Source organism: Buceros rhinoceros, unplaced genomic scaffold (assembly GCF_000710305.1).
Source record: "Buceros rhinoceros silvestris isolate BGI_N320 unplaced genomic scaffold, ASM71030v1 scaffold21178, whole genome shotgun sequence".
In the NCBI taxonomy this organism is placed as follows: Eukaryota; Metazoa; Chordata; class Aves; order Bucerotiformes; family Bucerotidae; genus Buceros; species Buceros rhinoceros.
This window is the reverse complement of record NW_010428945.1, coordinates 26,332-26,589: the sequence shown is the minus strand read 5'-3', so window position 1 is coordinate 26,589 and position 258 is coordinate 26,332. Positions and strand designations below refer to the sequence as shown.

The 258-nt window shown below is 58.1% G+C and overlaps 1 protein-coding gene across 1 annotated transcript in view; it reads right to left on the bottom strand.

The window, feature by feature from the left end:
* Positions 1-258, bottom strand: part of NIN (ninein (GSK3B interacting protein)) — a gene marked incomplete at both ends in the record, with an annotated part of 37,550 nt that overhangs the window by 14,572 nt on the left and 22,720 nt on the right. The window lies entirely within an intron of this gene.

Sequence of the window (258 nt, the reverse complement as noted above, 5' to 3'; positions counted from 1 at the left end):
GGCTCGCCACCGACCTGCATCCTCAGCCCTCTCCCCTCCTGTTTTTTTATTTTAAATAGAGATGTTCTGCTTCTCTGCTGGTAGCAGACAGCGAGCAACCTCCCTAACAAATACTACCTCACCGGAGCTCATAGGATCCCAGACTGGATTGGGGGGGAAGGGACCTTCTGAGCTCACCCAGCCCAACCCCCTGCAGGGAGCAGGGACATCTGCACCCAGAGCAGGGGGCTCAGAGCCCCAAGGGCCAACCTGACCTGC